Raw genomic sequence first — 7,319 nt, forward strand, 5'->3', positions numbered from 1 at the left:
GGGCTCACCTCTGTTTGAGAGAGCCCTCTCCTTCCCCCCAGCTTGCTACAGCCACCTTTCTAGCTCCCCTAGAGAGCAGAGTTCAGCCAAAAGCATGCAGCTTTCCTCATGTTCTTCTGGAAAGCAGTTGCATCCCAGATCCAGCTCTGCTGTGACAGCCCTGAACTAGATGTCTGTTCCACACTAACACAGGGGGGATGTAGTCCCCAACTAGTACCCCCAGCACACAGCAGTAACAGGGAATTCTTAAATAATTCCCATTTCTTCTTAGCAAGGAGCGGTGTGTTTTCTTACAACGGCTTTCCAGCCAGCTCACTACAGCATATCAGTGCTCTACACTTAACTCACTTCCCAGTACTTGCTGACACATCACGCTGGGAACAGATTTCCTGGGTCAGAAAAATCAGAGCCAGGTAAGATTCATTTGCTTTAATGTCCTGTCTCAAGAACTCCTTGTGCGAGGACTGCATGGTTAAAACTGATGCCAGGTTTAGGGTATGGGATGTCCCACTGGGGCTCACGGATGGGTCAGCAGCACAGGGTGTCACCAATTTCCAGAGCTGTGGCTGCCCTGACCGAGTACCAGACCCAGCCACAAGCACCGTAGTAGCATAAAAGAGACAATCCCTGACCCAGAATAATCATGAACTGTGTTATCAGCATGAACTCAGATGAAGACATCTAGTTTTCGCCATGAACTACTTTATCCTTAAGGATCACAAAAATTGAGCAGACCAACTTCAGACAAAAGGCCAAGGCTAGAAAGGGACACCCTAAGACACAGTCAGAGAGACCCTGGCTGTAGTGAGGGAATAAACAAGTCAGACAGAAGCAAAACACCTCTGCCATTTCGTTTCCAGAAATCCTCAACAACAGAGAATTATTCCAATAACCAAGGGCTTTTCTACACAATAACCTCTGCAGCCTGGGGCAATGCAGCCGTGCATTCGGGTACATGCACACCCAGTGTGTGCAGGCTGGCAGCTGAAACCTGTGCACACTTCTCTCTTCATTGCTGCTGGAACATTTTGACTCCCCAACCCTACACCCTGGTTCTGCAATAATTCCCCCTACAGTCAAACTACAGTTTCAGGCACATCCCATCGCCTGCCCAGGATGGAATCCCCAGAGTGCGACTGTTCCCAATTCCATTTTTCCCGTAGGAAACAATGGGATAGAGAGGAATGTGTGCAGGCACTTCAGCAATGCACACAGCCGAACCACACAGGAACAGCTGGTGTGAGGTGGAAGGTGGTGAGACAGAAGCGAGACCTCTGGGGTTGTCAGCTGCCAGTTCAACACCTGGGAATGACAGAAGTAGTAGAGGAAATTCTACCTGCTTTTAATATGCCAAGAAATAACTGCTACTCACCTGAAGTTTAGACTGGAAAATCCCTTTATAACACAAAATTAACCTTCATGATGTCCTGGTGACCCTGTGTGACCCCTCTTCAAACAGATCACCATTCTGAAACCTCTCAGCTGCTTCTCCTGTGACACTGAACACCTGACAACTCTTTCACTGCCAGTGGTCCTGCTGCCTCTCCCGATCCATCACATTTTCATCACCACCTTCAGATGCCTGCTGCTCAGCAAGGTCAGTGAAGGATGAAGGAAAACAGGACCATGACAACAGTAACCAGAGCAGGGTATTAAAGAACTGACAGCAGAGCTCTGAAACAGAAGGCACAGACAGCAAGGCATTACTGTGCACAAGCTTTCACAGTGCAGACGCAGTATAGACAGGGTAGGAATCTGCTCCCCAGCTCTGGAAAACCCAATCCCCTCAGCAGCAGCACTACTGACACCTGCAAGCTTCCTTCCTTAAGTTCTAAGGACAGAGGAGCATCCCCTGGATCCAGATGCAGCCCCCCTCTGAGCACTGCCATTCTGAGGTGTTGCATTTTTCATATCGATCAGCAATAACTTATAAAGCAAGATTCCAGTTAACTGTCCTAAAACATAAAACAACAACAGGAATTGCCTCAAAAGGTCGATCAGAGATGAGCCGGCTCCACCTGCTTCATGGCCTCCCCTGACCACCACACACAAAGCTCAAGACCTCCCCAGCCTGTCCCAGCCAGCGCCCCAGGAAGGTGCTGTCAGACCTCTCCGCTCCCCTGACAGCCCCCCGGCCAGCTCCCCGACACAGGGCACAGTAGAGCGTGGACAAAGGCCAAGACCACCAGCCTTTCCAAAGCGCTGGGAACATGCTCTGCTCCCTCACTGCCGCCCTTACAGGCTGCCCTGGGACCCTTCCAGGCAGCTGTGGCGGAAGATCCACAGGTAGGCACACCCGAGTTACCCCGTCTTGCCTCCAGAACACGGTCTGGCCATGGTGTTACCACCTTTGAATCAACTCACATCTTCAAAACCTTCCGGTGATACAAAGCTGAAATCAAAGTTGTTAAAACCAGTCCTTGTCTTTACCTCACGTGCCTGAGCACAGGGTGCAGGTGGCACCTACTTAGAGAATTTCCTCATCAATGCTACACTAAAGGCACAAACCAGGAAAAAGGATGTATCCCTAATTTAAATAAATTGTCTTACTGCTAGATAAGTAGGAATAAGAAATTGTCTTATTTTATTTCCAACTCCATTGGGTATTTATAGCCAGGCTTGATATAGTAGCCGTGGTTAATAATTGTGCCAGCACCAGAGTTACTGCACGTATGGGCACAGCTACAAGGCTTTGGGGCTTGGTCAAGTGAGACTTTGAATCATGGTCAAGATGACCCTGATTAGCCATAAAAAATTCATCAAGGATAGACTTAGATCTCCAACCCCTAGAAAATACATGGAACACCCTGGACCATAAGGAGAATGTCTGGGATTGTGCTGAGGATCAGTTATTTGACAACCTGGCAAAATGGCTAATGGATTAATTAACTTGGCAATGAAACTAACTTTTGAGTGTCCTGAAAGTGAGCTGCCTTCATTATAATACTAAAACCACACCCCTTCCCCAGGTTAAGACCCTTCCCCTGAGCATGCGTAGGAGTAGCAGCGTTATGTAAGCTGTATTCTAATTTATGTTAATCACTAACCAATCAGTATCTAATAGGCATGTTTGGAAAAGCACTGACCTCTGCCTTTTGTGTATAAAAGAAACACGAAAATCTGCTGTTGGGGTGTTTGATTTGTGAAAAAGTCCACCCAGCCCCCAGGCCTGACTAAACACAGCACCTCTGCTGAGCGTGTTCAGGGGGGTTATTGCACACCGGGCACCAACCCGCTGTCGGGTAACAGGCTGAACAATTTCTAGTGTTTCCCGCAGAGCACGAAAGCTGCAAGAATTGTGGGTTCTGCTGCTGAAGGTCATTCTGTCCTTCTTGAAGATCATTGTAATCAATGTTAATAAGCAAGTAAGTTAACTTTAAATAGCAACTGAGACCCAGAGGACTGTGGCTGCTATGCAGGGATGACTTAATCTCTGATCAATAGTGATTTCTCAGGCAGAGGTCCCTACTAGGGTGGTGTCTCGTCTCTCCAGGTGGCAGCTACTCACAGTCTGGAGTTTACGTTGAGGTAGACCTGTACTAAGTGTAGGTTTCTTCTGCACACTGGAATGCAAACTGGCCACTCAGCAGCTCTGCTGTGAATAGCTGAGACATCTCTGCAGAGAGAGGCTTGAAGGACGGCTGGAGGCAGCAGCCACAAAAAGCACCACAAGAGAAATTGTTTCCTCTTGTCCTTCAGACCCCAAAACATATGTTAGGGGGTATTTGTTGCACCAACAAACAGGGACACAAACACGTAACAGTGATTTAAGTACTAGCAGAAAAAGGTGAAAAGGGTTTTTGTTATGTAAGCCATTAAAATGGGTAGAAGTTACGTGCCTGAAATCCTGCCTATAGAAAAACTTTAAAAAGCAGCAACCACAGCCTGTTACCTTCTGATTTTTCTTTTCATTTTTTTTTTTTTTAACCAGCCTGTGGGATGGTCATCACCAAAAAGTCAGTGCAATGCTGCACGATTTACTCCGAGATCATCAGGACACAGCACAAATACTTCAAATTAAACATCTATGAAGGAACCCAGACTAATGAAATTATAGAGCATTCACATACTGTAATGGCTGTTGGGAGGGATCAGATAAAGATATGTGCTTATGTCAGATAAAGAGCAGGTGCTTAAACTGTAGCTTTTGTACAGTGCTGGGAGTGTGAAGCTGGTGACAGTAGAACAGCCCATGTTTATTCCACAAAAACTGGATCCCCAGAACATGCAAAAAGGTGCTGAAATAGTAGTTTAAAGGTAAAACTTAGAAAAAGGAACAGAAAGCCTATAATCTTTATCTAACTTGGACAGAAATGATGAGTTAAAAGAAACAGGCTTATCTTGAATACTGGAGTTATTCTGCTGATCGGATGGAGGGAAGGGAGGGGTGGAGAATGGATAACAGGAGAGGAAGAGGTATATTTTAAGGCTGTTGCTGCAGACTGAGTCGGGCTCTTCGAAAGGAACATGCTGTGGGAGACAAACAGAGCTGCTGTGGGGATGATGCTGAGAGAAAAGATGCTGGAATCCCACCACTGGCTGTGAAAGCAGAGGGTGGGTTGCTCAGGTCACTTTAAGAGAGGATTTGAACCAAGAAGGAAACTAATATGCTCTTAAGGAAAAAAACAAAAACAAACCCCACACCAAAAAACAACACACACACACACACACAAAAAAAGCGATGGCAGAATGGAAGAAAGGGGCGTGTTTGTTAAGAACATCTCCTTTTGGCAGGGGTGAACTTGTGCTGCAGAAATCAGTCCCGAGCATGGACCCTCAAGAACGTGATGCTGACTGAGGTTCACTGACAGCTGCTGATTATCACTGCCTGGAACTGCAGCTGAAAGGGGAACAGAGAGGGGAAGGAGTGTGTATTTTATGGCCAGTCTTCTGAACTGCCTGCAAGATATATTTCTAGGAGTTAATTGAAATGTAGCCAGTCTGGAAGAGATTTTTTTTCTTTCAGACTCCTCGGAAGCTCATTCCTGAAACCTGTCAGTCACCAAGAGAGAAAGAAAGTGGAAGGGAGAGAGTGGCTAAGACCAGCCTGAGGAAAGAGAAATTATGACTAAGAAGAAAAAAAGGAGGAGAATATTTTCAAGATGGAAAAGTTAACAGCTTTCAGTAAGAGACTTTTTTTTTCCTTTAAAAAATCCTATTTGTTTTCCAATCACCAAAAAAAGGCAGTACAAGTCAGCGTGTGCATAGTGATGATCACAACACGCTCTTAAAAATTCTGAATGCTTTGCGGTTTCCTCTTGCTTCAGTACTGGATCTGGACCCCTGCAGGTCCTGGCCCCTGTCTCTGATCAGTGACTCGCTTTCCAAAGAGCAGACAGATCTGTGTGACTTCACAAGACTGACAGGATACGCATTTCATATCAGCTTAACAGGCAGACGTGTTCTGCTTGGTTTGCCTTGTGAGTGCCCCACCTACCACGGCTTGTAGGCACATCGGCAACCAGCTTCCACCGAGCGCAGCTATCGATTGCTCCCAGCACCAGCGACAGAGACTGATGATATTTTTCATCACCCTTCTCTCACCAAGTCATTCACAAGGAGTGTTCTCACAGACAGCAGCATTTTGGAAAGTACCTTTCCCAGGCTTCCCACAACATGAGTTCAGCACGCTCCAGTTCATAGAGCTGTGCTGGCTGGGGAAGGAGATCAAAGTGGTCTTTCATGTGCCCATCAGTCTCTTCTGTCTGGAGATGTTTGGTTTTAAGCAGGATAAATAGAAACATATTAAAGCTTGAACACGGGTCTGTATACGAATGGCTGGAGGGTTCACTGGGAAAATTTATCTGGAGAATTCCCAGTGAGAAAATTGCCGACGTTTGGTAAAGGACGTAATCTGGAATAATAACATGTGAGTATGTGAATATATAAATACATTAATATATAAATACATATCTAAATAAATCAGTGCCATTACGCAAAATACAAGCCCCACAAGAGGACTAGGAAAAAAGTATTATCAAAAGATGAGAAGGGGTTTTTTCTGGGTTTTAATACATGTAGTAACATTCTTTATCTTTTCCATGATGACAGCAGGTTGGAGAGGCAATCAAGCCAGTAGCCCAAACAAGAAAACAAACGTGTAATTTGTACTGGTTCACAGGAGCCAGTACAACCTCCTGATGATGGGTGACAGGGACGAACAACACAGCGCCAAGCAGCGGTGCCTCACAAAACAGCACCTGCCGCCTTCTCCATCCTCAGTGGTAGCACAACTGTTATCGAGGACATCTGCAGAGACAATAAAATGCCAGTGTTGCAGCCCAGAAACAGAAAAAGGCTCTCCCAAAGGCAGCTCTCCTGTGTCCCCAGCGCCAGCTCTTCCCAAACACGACCCGCGTGTGGCACACCGACCCCAGCACAGGCTCGCAGGCCTGGCCAGGAGTGAAGCCAGTGAGGAGTCAGGACGGGGCTCCCTGTCCCCCCGCTCTCCTCTCCTTGGCCCCGGGCGACACCTTCCACCCCTCCAAACTGGCAGCAGATACGGCAGGGACAGAGTAGTTGCGGCTTCATCACTGCCGTTAGCCAGCCTGCGCCTCAGCTTCCTCCTGCGTGAGCTGGTACCAGGGCAGTTGGTGCCTACATCTGGGGAGCTTTACACCAGGACAAATAACACTGAAAAGTTGCAGGGGAGTCACAAGGCTGTTTTTGCTCAGAGCAGCCATCAACAGGGTGTAGGTACAGGGCCCAGTGACATCTGGGCTGTGGTTAAGCAAAGGCTGAGGGCAGCCATGGAGCGAGGGGCCGGAGTGTCCAGGACCCCATTGCCTGCGGAGCGGCTCACAGCCGGCCCCAGGTTACGGGGTGTCGTTAGGGGTGATGTCATAATGGGGCAGATCCAAACCACCCGACGACAAGGTGTCAGAGTATCAGTGCTGCAGCTGCGCCGTCCCCGGTCACTGCAGACATGCTGCGCTCTGTCCCAGGGCTGCCGGCGTCCTCTGAGCCTGCCCAGCTGCCCCCCATCACCTACCAGCTGCCCCGGGCCAGCGTCTGGCAGGGGGGGCCAGGGCCCATGGGGGCCCCGGGGCAGCTGGTGCAGCTGAAGCCCGCGGACCTGCTTGAGCAGGAGCCAGATGTCTTTGCGGAGGCCTCTCCTGAGCAGGCAGAGGACACCACCGCCAGCCATTTCCTCGCCTGGCTCAACACCGCGGACAGCAAGGACACCATCCCCGATGTCCCCGACAGCCCCGGCGTGACTGCCTTCCTGCAACAGCTCCCCGACCTCTCTGCCTACGTGGGGGAGGGCAGCAGCCCCAAGGAGCAGGTGGCAGTGGCAAGGCTGGGGGACAGCGAGGACA

This window comes from Strix uralensis, chromosome 7 (assembly GCF_047716275.1).
Source record: "Strix uralensis isolate ZFMK-TIS-50842 chromosome 7, bStrUra1, whole genome shotgun sequence".
Taxonomy (NCBI): Eukaryota; Metazoa; Chordata; class Aves; order Strigiformes; family Strigidae; genus Strix; species Strix uralensis.